We start from the raw sequence: 15,367 nt of genomic DNA on the forward strand, positions 1-15,367 counted from the left end.
TGTAGTTTAACATAGATGATCCTTTGGATAAAGCCTTTTCAATGTCCTAAAATTATAAACGTTATTATAAAGAAAAATTAAGATAAATAAAATAAATTTAAATGCATCTACCACTGTTGCTATTAGATTTAGAGTATGTGAAGCACATCTGAGATGTTTGGGCAAGTTATACTCAATATAATCATCCCAATTGGTTGTACATTCGGACATTAGTTCTTTATTATTCAGAACTTGGGAAATAGGAATATGAGAAAAACTACTATCGTCATCCATTTCACTATCAGCATCATCGTCAGTGTCTTCTTTGTTTTTATTTTCTTCTTCTTCAATTGAATTTTCTAAAGTTTGAATAATTTCTATATCTGTTTTCTTACTTCCATCTTGTACAATTTTATTACTTATACTGTATTGTGTTTTTCAAAAAAAAAGTATTCAAAAAGTATCCGGAATACTACCAAAGTCTGTCAAAACATTTATGATACTTAACACTTCTTTTAGTATAGTAAGTAGAACTTAACACTCACTTTTTTGTGTTGAACTTAACATTCCTGAAACAATATTAAAAAAACGTGTATATATATATATATATATATATATATATATTATATATTAAAGGTATCAGTATACATTTTTACAATTATTATTTATTTACTCATAGCCTGAGCGACATCTTTGTCAGCTTGTTCTTCTACTTCATAATTTAAAAAAATCTACCATTGATGTATTATTATTTAGCATAGCTTCACAGTTTTTGTAACAACAGACCCACCTCGTGTCACAAATTCTTAAAATATTACCTTTTTTTATTCTTAGTTTTGACTAAAGTTCAGATAATTTTAAATGGTTAGAAGGATGTGAGAAGTGAACAAATATAGCTTCTAATATATTGAACACATTACGAGCACTCTAAACATGTATAAAGTTAATAATTCATTTATCGAAATTTACATAAATAATAATTGTAAATAATTAGTATCTTATTTATACTTTTATATTTTTACAGATATCAACTACAACTAGGTACAAACTGCCGAAACTGGTAATCGGAAAAAAAGTCCCGAAAAAAAATTATTAATCTTGTAGGTACTTGTACAGTTCTATAGTAAGTTGTGCTTTGTATTTTAGTGTGTAAGTGTAATGAATAAAATGCTTGTACATATATTTGTTATCTACCATAATAAGTAATAAATAATAGAAAAAAAAGTTTACTGGAAAATTTACCAAAGTACTTATTCTTATACTGCAGTTATACAGTTGTAATTTGTACTTATTTTAGTGTGTAATGTATAGGTAGGTATAAAATATATTTGTTATCTACCATAATAACTATCATAAGCCATATATTTTGATCCTATATTAATTGGTACACTAGAAAATTTCCCATTTCCGAACATCACACACAGTCATAATATAGGTAATGAGACTGTTGCCAGTCTTTGGATGACATCGTATAATCGTATCGTTTCGTAATTTCGTTTATACATTTGTTTTTAAATTTTATATTTTGTCGCAGTTAAAATTAAAAAAATGGAGTTGGAATTAATAAATTCTAACGAAAAATACCCTCAGGTTGCGCATAAGGGATTTTTGTAAAATTTCCACAAAGAATGCTCTAATTTTCTTTGTTGGAGGTGTTCAAAAAACAGCTCTATGAAGTGTCCATGTTTTAAAAACTGATTTGAACATAACTAAGCTAACTTTTATTTCTGTAAATAACGATCATGTGCATGAATCAAATGAAAATCTTATTTCTGGGACTAAAATAAAAAATCTAATGGTGGAAAAAGCTAAACTAACAAACGATTTACCTGCTCAAATTTTCGCGGAAGTGGTATCAAACGTACCCCGAAGTATACTCGCTGAATTGCCAAAAGAAGAATATCTAAAAAGAACAATTAGAAACCACAGAGCATGTAATGATGCACCTAAACCTACTTGTGGAAACGAAATAATTATTGAAGGTAAATAATATTGTACATTTTTAAAAGTAATTTATATTTAAATTTAGTACCTACCTACGTTTAATGAATTATTATACTAAACGTAGCTTAACGCCTTAAACTAGGTACTCTCCAGTTGATTATTTTATTAAATTTAATTAAATAATATTTTTCACATAATTTTAAGTCATTAAAAAATAAATTTTATTTCTTACATATATATTTTTAATTTACTAGGAGAGTATCGGGAATATGGAAATGAAAGATTTTTGGTATTTGATAATGGCCCAAATTCTGATGATAGAATTTTAATGTTCGCCACTGATAACTATTTTTCGTTATTGGCCAAATCTGATACTTGATTTGTCAACGGAAATTTTGGCCTCGCTCCCGAATTTTTCAAGCAATTATACGTCATTCGTGTACAAATAAATTCCGTATTTGTGACATCAGTATATTGCATTCTGCAGAAAAAAAGTCAATCTACATAATATGAAAAAATATTTAGTATTTTATTAAAAGAATGTCAAGATCGTGACTTGTACCGAAATCCGAAATTTTTACATTTAGATTTTGAATTAGCAGTCATAAACGTTGCAAAAATATTTTTGAAACTCATATTACGATTAACGGATGTTTTTATCATTTGTACCAATCGACACATAGAAAATTTCAGAAACTTGGTTTGTCTGGAATTTATTAAGAAGATAATAATTTTCGAAAATATGGCGGTATGATTGATGGATTAGCTTTCCACAGGATAAAGTACTGGACGGAATGACATGTCTTTCAACAGAGAAACAAAAAATAAAGAAATATCTTTCAATAATTCTTGAGACTTTGAATGAAATCGGTCTTCAATACAAGAAATAGCTGAATCAATTGCAATTAAGTACGTTTTAATTTTAAACTGTAATTTCGGGTCAATAAACGTATGATCTTCAGTTGTTTCCCCAGATAATAACTTTTTCTTTCTACTGCGCTGCATGGGTAATGGAGTAAATGTAAATTCCGATTTGTTCATATACGTAGTTGCTTCATTATACAAATTGTTAAATGTATCATCAGATCTTAAGATTTTAAGGCTGCTAGAAACTGCTCGAAGACTATTTACTGCACCTAATAAATCAATATCTTGACTTTGAAAAATTTTTGGTCACTGGGTCTAAAATATTAAATAAATTTTTATAACAGATTGCTGTCAAAACAAATCTTTCAGACAAAAAAAAATCTATTAAGCCCGTAGCTTTAGATCTTGCTTTAAAGTCTGAATTTTCAATTATTTTGATCTGTTCTAATGTATTAATAACTATGTCGTATGTTAATAATACTGTATTCAAAGCTGATGAGTATGACAGCCAACGAGTGGTTTCTACTCTTTTAAGTCTATGCACTCTCTCTTTAGGATTTTTTTCTTTTTGCATATTTTCATATATTGCTACGCGCTTTTTACTTGTTGAAATCAACGAGTACAACTGCTCCAGATTCCCAAATGTATCAACTGCATTAGCTGAACAACTTGACATTTGAACAACAACCAAACTAAGTCTATGTGCATAGCACCAAGTATAAATCGCTGCTGGGTTTATTTCTCTGATAAAAGCTTGTAATCTTTCATATTCACCATGCATATTGCTGGCTCCGTCATAAGATTGACCGACCAGTAGTAATTTCAAATTCAAATCATTTTCTATGCATAATTCTTGGAATACGGAAAATAATTGTCGACCAGTAGTCGTAGATGTTTCTCTAAGCCCTAATAACCGTTCTCGTATGACTGGAGAATGTTCAATTGTACAAACATAACGAATTATAAATGCTAGCTGTTCTTTTCTAGAGCTATCAAATGTCGTGTCAATTGAAACACTAAAAAAATTGTTATGACCTAACTCTTTTTTTATAGTTTCTTTTATACATTTTGAAACAGAACCTATTAATTGATTTTGTCTCTGCCATGAAATAAAACTAATTTGATTTCTTCCCTGTATTTGAAGACGATCTATATATTATACAGCCAAGCTAGGAGAAAATTTACAAACAAGTTGTACTAAGTCTTTAAAATTGCCTTTTATTTCCTCAGACCAGCCTTCTCGATGACATCTAAATGGTAAGGAATGTTGTCCAAGAAACAGCGTTATATCAATTAAAATATTAATTATTTCACGATTTTCTGCTATTTGATTTCTTTTATGTGCATACATTTGTGGAAGAATAGCCATCGATGAATATTTAATTTTTACAACGATTGAAGCATTGATATGAACTTCTGTTTTTTCATGTCCACTTATATCTGTAAGACGTTGCCATGCATAAAATCCATCATAGGTCCAAGATTTTTGAGCATTTTTACCAAAGAAAATACAGTGTAAACAATAAAATCGTTTGCTACTCAGAGAATAGCTCAACCAATCTCTCCAAAGACGACCACCATTTGGCAAAGATTTATAATATTGATCACTGTTAAAACGATGTCCGTGTTCTTGAGGAAAATTGCCACCAGAAAGTTCATGCTTCTTTGGCTGAAAAGGTTTACGAATTAAGGACATCTTTTCTTCCAATGATAAATTCTTGACAGAAGTAAATAAATTTGGATCAAATGATAACATTTTTGACCGATCTACAATAAGATAATAATTTAAAATTTGGTTAATCAAAAATAATATTTTGTTGCAATTCAAATAATATTAATATAAAAATTTGTACCTACCAGTTTCATTTAAAGAACTAGACTTAGCTATATTCTGTTCTACTGGCTCATCACTAAATGCACTAGAGCTTGGTTCATTTGAAAATACTAAAATAATATTTTATTAAATAAAGTTAACTTTTTATATTTTCAAAAAACTAGTTACTTATTAGTTAATTACATTTTCAATATTTTTATGAATACATAGTAAATAGTATTTAACATAAACGATTGTAGTTACCGATTTCATTTAAAGAGCTAAACTTAGCTATATTCTGTTCTACTGGCTCATCACTAAATGCACTAGAGCTTGGTTCATTTAAAAATACTAAAAAATATTTTATTAAATAAAATTATTTTTAAGTTATTAATAATTGTATATAAATGCATTTAGTAGTGTATCCTTAAAAGTTTCAACAAAATTAATTGATATGGTAGTATTCTCTCTATTTAGGTACCTAACTTAAAATAATATCAATACAGCCACCACTATAATCTTAATCATTTAGTAAATTAAATCCAATTTGATTATTCTAAAATTAAATAATATTTGCTTAAATATATATATTATATTGCTTATATTAAAAATGCAAATACCTATTAGTTTAAAAAAGTCATATACTGTAATATTTTTGACCAGGTTTATTTTACTATACTTATGTTTAAGTTAAAAATAAATAAACTTTCTAATTATTAGATAATTAATAATTATCAATGAAATATAATTTTTATTTTATATTTTTAGAGAAAAATAATACTCTTTATCAATTACTTTTAATATTTCAAATGAAAATAGATCTCTATTTATTAGTGTCTCATCACATTACGTTACATATAGAGTGTATTAATTATTTAATACATTTAGTAAGACTGGTACAAATATTTAATTGGTATTTGTAAAATTTGTAACAAATAAATATTAGATCATCTAATTTACCTACCTATAATTTATTAAATATATATTTAAACAAAATGAAGCTAATTATGAAAAAATAAAAAATACTTACTTTTTTTTGGTAAGACTTGGACTTCTTCCAATTCATCACTTCCACGTTTTTTTGAATAAAAGTTTGATAAGTCATTAACAATATTAAGTTTTTTCAGTTTTGAAATACTACAAGACTCTTGATGTCTTTTCCAATTTGTATAATTTAATAAAGACAAACAGCCGAATAAGCAATCGTATTTGATATTTCAAAAACAAAATATGAAATGCTCATATGCGTTGAATGTTGAACGTTCACTGTTCAGATGTTCAGTCGATTTTGAAGAAAATAAAATTATTTAGTTGATAATAAGGAATCAGCAGTAATCCGTATTTTCCAACTATTTAGTATTTATAGACATGTACGACGAACGGGCGTGCAGAATACATGGTTTATTAGTTTAAATATTATTTAAAATTTTGTAATCATACATTATTGAAAATACGTTACGTTGGCACAATGTCAAAGGCGATAGCGGGTTTATATAAATAAATAGTTCTAATTCAGCGGTTCTCAAACTTTTTTGTTCGCGGAGCCCTTATATTCCTAAAAAAAATTACGGAGCCCCAAAAATCAGAAATGTCTATATGAGACAACTAAAATTCATAAAAAAAATGATGCCAATTGTAAATGATTTGCTTTTTATTTTTATTTTCTGTAAAATACGAATATATACAAATTATTCAATTAATATTAATTTAATTAGAAAAAAATAACATAAAATTTTAGCAATTTATTTATTTATTAATGTGATCCGTGATGTTGGCTTTTTTTATTGACCAGTATTTTTATATTTGGCTTGATAGGCGAGAGTTGAATACGCATATCTGCTTCAGCATCCAATTTATTACGATATTTGGTTTTCATTGATGCATATGATGAAAATCCGGTTTCACATAGATATGTTGTTGCGAAAGGAAGAAGTGCTAAGATAGCTTTTTTAGCCAGAGATTGATATTCGTTAGTAATACTGCTACTGCACCAAAAATCTGTTAATGATATTTTATCAAATAAAGTTTTTAAAGATGAATCGGTGGTCATTTCAATAAATTCTTCATACTCCGTTATAGATAAATCTTCGGGCTTATCGTTGATTAAAAACGGATTTTTAACCCAATTATATCGTTGGATAAATTCTATGTCTTTACTTTCTGGAAAATATTTTTCTAATGACGATAGTATTTCATTTAAATGTTGTTCAATTTCGCCATATATTTCATCAAAATCTTCAATATTACCATCAATCGATTCTAAATATTCCTTTAACAAAAAAAAACTATCAATTTTATGTTGAGAAAAACACACAGCCCAAAATTTAATTTTTTTTTTTAAAGCTCGAATTTTGTCATTTGCCGTGAAAACGGTGGTCATTTTACCTTGTATTGATAAGTTCACTTCATTCAATTTTGTAAAAATATCAGCCAAGTAACTAAGTCGAAATAACCAAATTTTATCACTAAGTCTGAGCTGTAAATTAAATGGGTGATCGGTGAAAAAAACGTACAATTCATTGCGCAATTCGAGTAAGCGTACAAGTGTTTTTCCCCGAGAAAGCCATCTTACTTCGGTATGGTAAAGTAGTGATTTGTGCATACTTCCCATATCTTCACACAAAATTGTGAACAGTCTTGTGCTCAATGGTCGAGATTTTACGAAATTTATAATCTTCACTGCCTCATCAAGTACATTTTTAAGAGGTATTGGCATCTTTTTAATAGCAAGTGCTTGACGATGAAGAATGCAATGACTATTACTACAATTGTTGGTTACTTCTTTAATTCGCGAAACCACGCCAGCAGTTTTTCCAACCATTGCCTTCGCTCCATCTGTACAAATATCAATACAATTATCCCAAGTCAATCCTTCTATTTCAAAACAATTGTTCAACATATTGAAGATTTCATAACCAGTTGTATAAGTGGACAAAGGTTGACATAATAAGAGGTCTTCTTCAAGAGAAGTTTGATATTTATACCTAACGAATACAAGCAATACAGCTAATCCAGAAACGTCAGTGGATTCGTCCATTTGTAAAGCAAAATTATTACATTTAAGACGAGATATTAATTCCGATTTTATGTGAGTTGATATATCGTTAATTCTACGCCTAACAGTATCGTTGGAAAGCGGAATAGTATTTATTTTTTTGACTGCCTTTTCATCTAACATACAACTAACAATATCAGTCACGCAAGGTTTGATTAGACTTTCGGCAATTGTATGAGCTTTACCAGCCTGAGCTATACGATAACTGACCATATAAGATGCCTCTGTTGCTTTTTCATTTTCCGTTTTTGTTACTTCAGCTATAAAGTTCTTATTCTTTAAAAGTTGATCACGCAATCGAATAAAATAATCAACAGGTTTATCTTTGACGTTTGTATGGTTAGTTTCCAAATGACGGCGCAATTTGGCTGGCACCATTGAACTATTCGGAAAAACTTTACTACATACAACGCACTGTGGATAACTATTTTCATGTATGAAACCAAAAGAGATATAATTTTCGTCATATTTTCTTCTTTTACTTACTGTAGTGGCAGATGTCCCTGTATCAGATTGTTTGTTAGGTGGACTATTTGCTCTTTTTAAACTCGCACTATTATTCGGTGTGACACATTTATTTTCATTTGCATCTGATGAGGATGATCCCACTGTATTTCTTGATTTGTTAAGCCAACGATCCATTTAAATTTTTATTCACAAAAAAAAATTGTCAACAATAAAAACAATTGATGGTAAAATAGGAAACACGTAATACGAAATAAACACCGAAATAACAATATTTGCGTCAGCGGCCGATGAATAACGAGTAATGACTGAAGAATCAAGAAATTATTAGAACTTCGTAGAATGTAGATTGTGCTATTGTAGATAAGTAAACTAAATAATTATCGTACCATTTGTCAAATGAACGAAAAACCCGACTTTTATCTAATCTCATTTTGACAATGACACAAAATATGACATATGTGGATTTATAAATACCTATTTTAAAGTTTTAAATGTTTAAATGTTTAAAATAATACATATTGGTACGGTCCAAATAGTATTGATTATAAAAATAAAAATTTAACTAAGAAATATAATAATAATTTAATAATTTAAATTTAATTAATACAGATATTCTCAGGGAGCCACAGAGCCCCTAGACTAATCTCGCGGAGCCCTAGGGCTCCGCGGAGGACAGTTTGAGAACCGCTGTTCTAATTTGTACATTATACAGTTTGTGAAGTTAATAGGACGTCATACCCGATACCCGCATGTTGTCTCCATCTTACACACGTACGACATAGACAAAACGCATTTACGCAGTCTGAGTAGAACTCGCTCAATTTTGGTTCTAGTCAACGTAAATATATCTGCTATAAAATTAAAATATGACAATATTTCGGAAAGCAAGAAGCTGAATTTTTCCATTATTTCCAATATAACGTTCATTATAATCGTTTAGAATTAGCGAAATTTCAAAAACTTTAAATAACTTAACTTTTAAAAAAAAACTCAGCGTCTTGCCCTCCTAAATATTGTCATCTTTTAATTTTATAATAGGTATATTTACTCTAGAACCAAAATTAAGCGAGTTCTACTCAGATTGCATAAACGCGCTTTGTCTATATCTAAGACATCCAACTATTTGGAAATTAATTAGGAAAATAAAAAAAGAAATTTCCGCAGATGAAGCGAAAACTGGATAAAAACTAGGGCAAACTCGGACAGTAGAAAAACGGCTGCAAAATTTATGTATACAAATACAAGCGGGAAATATCGGTGTTTTAGATTTTTAACAGCCGTATGTCATAATATAAGAAAAAGGTTACCTAATTATAATATTACATTTATATTATATATATATTATTTAAATTAAATTAAATTATATTTTAATATGTGATTTAAGTAAGTAATTAACATTTTTTATGATATTATATGACTTTTTATGTATTTATATATTCATTGGGACTTTTTTTCCGCGATTCGTACAAACTATGTGCCATGCAATGTGCGTATATTGCACTAGGATATAATTCCTTAATTTTGGCTTGTACACCATTAAGTTTTCCACTCATAAAACTCGCTCCATCATAAGACGATAGATCGACGAACAAAACAGACAATTATTCATTAGTGGTTTAAATTTCCAGACAATAAATAAATCACTTAGAGACTTTTTGAGCAATGGGGTGAATTAGAAGGAGCTTTTGTTAAGAGACGCCCTCTAACTAATGAGTAACCAATTGTTTTTATTTTGTTAAATATATTAATAAGTCATTTATCATTTTTTTAATGTTTGAATATTTAGATCTCGGGGATTTAGATTTGTTTTTTTATTCTCAATCCTATATAGTTGATCAGGCCTTGTCAAATACGCCTCATACAATAGATGGTTGTGAAGTTGAAACCAAGCTTGCTTTACCTCTTCCGTATGACATTTACAAATCATGTTTTTATTTTAATTTATTTAATTAATGAAAAAAAAAATGTAGTATTATATTTAAAGTTAGTCTGTTAAACATTGGAGTAAAATTAATTATCGTAAGACTACTTATACATGACTTATTCTTTAATTAAATGAATTAATTTTTTTTTGCGATAGAGAAAACTCATTGGTGACTTAAACTTCCAGACAACAAATACATCACAATAATAGATTGACATTTTAATGGAGTACGATTATTAGATATTAATACAATTTTCTTTATTTTAACACATCAAAATAAAACTAAATAGGTTTGATTATTCTTAATATTTTCTTTTTTTTTTCTTTTCTTAGGTAATTAATGAATTAAATATCACAGTTGATGTAAAAAAAGTATTTGTTTCTGGTATAAACAAGCAATCAGAACATGATCTTCTTGTATATTTTAGACAATTTGACAATATCACTTTTTTAAAAACAGTGAGTGATAAACTGATAAATATACTGGCAAAATTAAAGGATTTGGATTTATTAAGTATGTTGTCAAAGCTGCAGCTGACAAAGCTATTTGTAAGTAACATAAATACACATTCATAATCATTATAAATTAAATGATAAATACATTTTATTTTGTTGATTTAAATAAAGCGATCAGAAGTCATCTAGTTTCTTTGGGATATTGAACGTAGAAAAAGCTATTAAACCCGATTCACACTGTTGCGGCACGGCACGGACCGTCACAGCATGTAACGGCACGACAAATCGTCCACATATTCACACTTTACAGGCATCGTCCGTCACCCACCGTCAAATTGTATTGAATTTTGTTTGATGTTACCTGACAATACTCGACAAAAGCTGGATGTTCAATTAAAGAATACGGAGATACAGTACTAATTATGAGCTGTAAATTAGCATTATCAAATTCAGCTTGACTTAAAGTTTTTGAACGAACTTTTCCAACTTCACATAGTTTCAATTGTTTTTTTGGTTGTTGATCAGACAATGCTTCATTTGATTTTTTTTTTGTACAAATATTAAATGCATTTAAATGATTGTGATGCACAAGCTGAAAAAATATTATTTATAAATTAATAATTATAAATAATATTTAAATATTTAATAAATTAAAATATATTAGACAAGTTATAGATTTTTATAAATGTCTGATAACTGGTTAGCATATTTTATATTAGTTTTAATTTTAGCATTCTATTTATTTGCACTTTTTTTAACCTTCTTCTAGAAAGGTTTATAAATGTTGACAAATACAAATAAGAATTAAATGCTAAATTGCATCTATAATAAGTAATAACAATACATTAAAAAAAAGGAAAAATTATTATTTCCTTTTATAACTAGGTAGGTACACAAATTTCATTACCATATTCTTATAAATTAATTTACACTTTCCAATAATTTAAGTATCTACAACTAACCATTATTTAACAATTATATATTTTTATAATTTATGAATACTTAGCATACTTTGATATGTGTTCTTAGATTTGAGTTGGATGTTTGAGAAGTGGAAATCCTTTTATTTTTTGGTTTGCATAAAATGCACCTGAAATATAAATTTGGTCCATCATCTTTATTTGACAATTGTTCAAAATAATCTTGTAAGAATGGCCATTGTAATGTTAATTCAGTTTCAGTAGTTTCACACATGACAAAATAATCTTGATGCTGAAAGACATTAAAGAATAAGATACAATAAATTCAAAAAAAAATAAACATATCCTTCCAATTCAATATTAATTATTAATTAATATTTAATAATTGTAATTGTTACTTACCCTTATTGACAACAATTTTTGAATTTGATGAATATTTTTAATATTAATATTTTAATTATTAACGTGCATACCACAGTTTTCAGAAGACAGAACAGTCTGCACAATAATAAATTAATGAATAATTTGTGCTGTTACTGTATAAGTGTATAAAATATTAAAATATAAGAATAATCAAAAGTTTACAAGTCACAACACAACTGAATAGTGAATACTAATAAAATTACAGGCCCATATTATCATACCAGAAAATCGTCAAATCGATAATTTGTTTTTATTTTTAGACTTTTGTGTTGGTGTTTACTATTTATTTTTTCCCGAAATTACGAAGTCGTGCCCGTTGATTTTCGTTTGTCGATAGCAATAATATTATACAATATTATAGGTATATTTATATTATTATTATGGAAGATACTGAGATACTAATACTGTTTAGGTACTATTTATATTATCAATTATGTCTATATTATATTATTATTATTATTGTTATTTGGTACTTGGTAGTTGTTATAATTAATTAAATAATATTAATAACATAAAACCATTTGCCTTTTATTATAAAATATTTTCTAATATATACAGGGTGTTCCTTTAGAGTACAGAGTGATTGGAAAAATAAAATTTTTAAATAATAAATTCACAATAAAAATATATTTTTTGACATGAAAACGACTGAAATAGTGAATGCAAAAAAAAAATAAATTGACTTAACATGAAAAATAAATTCGTTAATTTCACGTTAATTAATAAATAAATTTAGTAAGTTAATAGTTCAGTTAATGAAAATCCAAACATAACTAGTTAAGTTAATAAGTTAAAATTAACTTAACTTTTAACTTAACTTTTAACTTAATAACTCGTTAATGCCCAGCCTTGATATTTTTAGATGCAAAATAACAATCTCTAAAAGTTGAGTAACATGACTTTTTGTCGTAAGTTTAACGAATTTTAAACAAACTAAAAAAAAAACTAATAAAAATCAATTTTTTTATAAAATATAAAAAAAACGCAAATTTTCAACATCAATTATCAACCTTAGTTTTAAACTAAACTCATTATATTTTAACTTAATTTTGTTGAGAATTTAGCGTTCTATATTTTAAACCCGATTACATTTTTTGATAAATCTTATATTTTTTAGGTTATTATCGAAAAACTAAAAAAAACTCAAAATTTTGGAGCTGTTTTTCAAGATGGCGGCCAACGCTCACCTCGGAGGTGGGGAAAAACCTATTTTCCTAATAACACACCTATGCTTAAACAAATAAAATAATTTCTAGCTTTCCACTCATTAATTCCGAATTCAAATCTAATTTGACTAGCCTAACAATGGATAAAAGAAAAATATTTGATATTTTTTAAATTTCGTAGTTACTAAAAACGATGATTTTTCGCTTACAAACAATGTGGAATATAGCACTCAAACAGAAACCATTCAGGTTCAGAATAGACCCATTGATAAACCCGTTTTACTTGTATCTAGTTCAACATTATCAAATAATTATATGGATATGGACTCGGGTCCTATAAGACCTATGTGGTTATGTTAAAGGTAAAAAAATAAAAATAAAAATAAAAAAATAAATATAAAAATACTTTATTATTGATGAATACTTTTCTTTGATTATTAAATTAAACTTAGGTTTATCCAAAAACGTCAAAAACCAAATTTGGCACACAAAATCGTTCACCTCAGTTAACTATACACATTTTGATTGTCTCGAGTATAGTGTTAAAATGAATGCAGTATTTTGCTTGTCGCGTCTTTTAAAATAACTATTGAAATTCAGAAAACACTTTCTTCAACACAATTGAAGATGATTACATAATTACATATGATTGGTATTTATTTTTTTTTTACTGTAGATTTCCTCTAAATTAAAATGTCATGAATATACTATAACTCATTCAAATAGTCTTACCAAAATGGCTGAGTATAAAAACAGTATAATAAATGGGTCAATAATATATAAAATAATTCCCTTTCATCAACAACAAATCATCAAAAATCGTAACTATTTGTTTGATAGATATTGGCGATATAGCGTTATATCTAGGAAAACAAGGAATTGCCTTCAGAGACCACGATGATGTCTACAAAAATTAACTTAAGTAGCTGGAAAGTTCAAGAAGACCTGATAACAATGTATGCTGATCAAGTTAAGGAAACAATCTTTAACCAAATAGTCAATGTTAGCTTTTTGCATTAATGTATGAAGAAGCAAGGTAATATTAAATAGCTCCTAGTGTTTTTTATTTACATGAAAATAGTTACATTATATGTGGTTGTTTAGGTGTTTTAGAGAAGAACAATTATTGATTTGTGTAATATAACTTATAAGTCGTATATGAAAACTTTCTAGGATTTGTCAATGTTTCAAGTGGCCAGGATACAAATAATATTTTAGCAGCTATAACTGATTTTTTTTAAGACTCAAACTATTGATATAAGTATTGATATAGTTTTAAGTACTCTTAAAATAATAGCTCAGTCTTATGATGGAGCGAGTTTTATGAGTGGAAAACTTAATGGTGTACAAGCCAAAATTAAGGAATTATATCCTAGTGCAATATACGCACATTGCATGGCACATAGTTTGTACGAATCGCGGAAAAAAAGTCCCAATGAATATATAAATACATAAAAAGTCATATAATATCATAAAAAATGTTAATTACTTACTTAAATCACATATTAAAATATAATTTAATTTAATTTAAATAATATATATATAATATAAATGTAATATTATAATTAGGTAACCTTTTTCTTATATTATGACATACGGCTGTTAAAAAATCTAAAACACCGATATTTCCCGCTTGTATTTGTATACATAAATTTTGCAGCCGTTTTTCTACTGTCCGAGTTTGCCCTAGTTTTTATCCAGTTTTCGCTTCATCTGCGGAAATTTCTTTTTTTATTTTCCTAATTAATTTCCAAATAGTTACTATATTTATACTTAAGGTGAGAACACCAATATGAACGAAATTTACGCGTGGTCATCAAATAACAACAATATAAAAATAATATTATTATTGCAGTTGAATAATAATAATAATAATGATACACCTGTAGTTAATATATATTCCTAATATTAGTGAACGGTGAACCGAGATTTTTCTCTGAGGTTTTCCAAGCTTTAAAGACTTTGAGCCCTGAAGACAAAGAATGCAATTTGTTGTTTAATGCAATAATCATAAAAAACAAGTAATTTGGGACAAGAAAACTCATAAATTTGTTGACTACAATTATTTTGGTGGTGAAGTATGTGTAGAGAGTTCAGAAACAGCAGCAACAGAAGTGTTATTGTTTATGTTAATCAGTTTAAATGGTAAACGGAGGTTACCAATTAGTAGAGCCCGGATTTATATGCATTTAAAAAGTGTCAAATATGATGCAAATATGCAAAGAAAAAGTGGCTAAATATGCAATTATATGCATTATTTTAAACTTTAAAAAATGTGTTTTTTTTTTTAAAAAACCCATACTTTTACCCAAAGAAAATTCTAAATATTTTATCAAAAACAAAAAAAAAATT

The 15,367-nt window shown here is 27.4% G+C and overlaps 1 pseudogene; it reads left to right on the forward strand.

Moving 5' to 3' along the window:
- Window positions 1–586: 586 nt before the first annotated feature.
- LOC132927828 (uncharacterized) lies at window positions 587–3,118 on the forward strand (annotated as a pseudogene).
- The last annotated feature ends 12,249 nt before the right edge of the window (window positions 3,119–15,367 follow it).

This window comes from Rhopalosiphum padi, chromosome 3 (genome assembly GCF_020882245.1).
Source record: "Rhopalosiphum padi isolate XX-2018 chromosome 3, ASM2088224v1, whole genome shotgun sequence".
NCBI classification, from domain to species: Eukaryota; Metazoa; Arthropoda; class Insecta; order Hemiptera; family Aphididae; genus Rhopalosiphum; species Rhopalosiphum padi.